This window comes from Stegastes partitus, unplaced genomic scaffold (assembly GCF_000690725.1).
Source record: "Stegastes partitus isolate 25-593 unplaced genomic scaffold, Stegastes_partitus-1.0.2 Scaffold1158, whole genome shotgun sequence".
Lineage (NCBI taxonomy): Eukaryota > Metazoa > Chordata > Actinopteri > Pomacentridae > Stegastes > Stegastes partitus.
Genome location: NW_007578889.1, coordinates 155663 through 156011, shown reverse-complemented (window position 1 = coordinate 156011; position 349 = coordinate 155663).

Here is a 349-nt window from a genome sequence, read left to right as displayed (position 1 = left end):
AAAGCAGCTACTAAATATATATATTAGGCTGTGTTCTACAGGAAAAAATGGGTATTTCATATTCTATTTCTTCCTTCAAAAAAAGCAGATAGTGGTACTACCAAAGACTGTGTGAAAAAAAAAACTAATTTATACCTGCATTATACTTCCTGGGGGGCTGCAAGGTGACTGCCGGTTCGAGTCCCGGTGAGAACACCCAGGATCTTTCTATGTGGAGTTTGCATGTTCTCCCCGTGCAGCGTGGGTTCTCTCCAGGTTCTCCGGCTTCCTCCCACACAGTCCAAAAACATGTTGAGGTTAATTGGTGATTCTCAATTGTCCGTAGGTGTGAATGTGAGTGTGCTTGGTT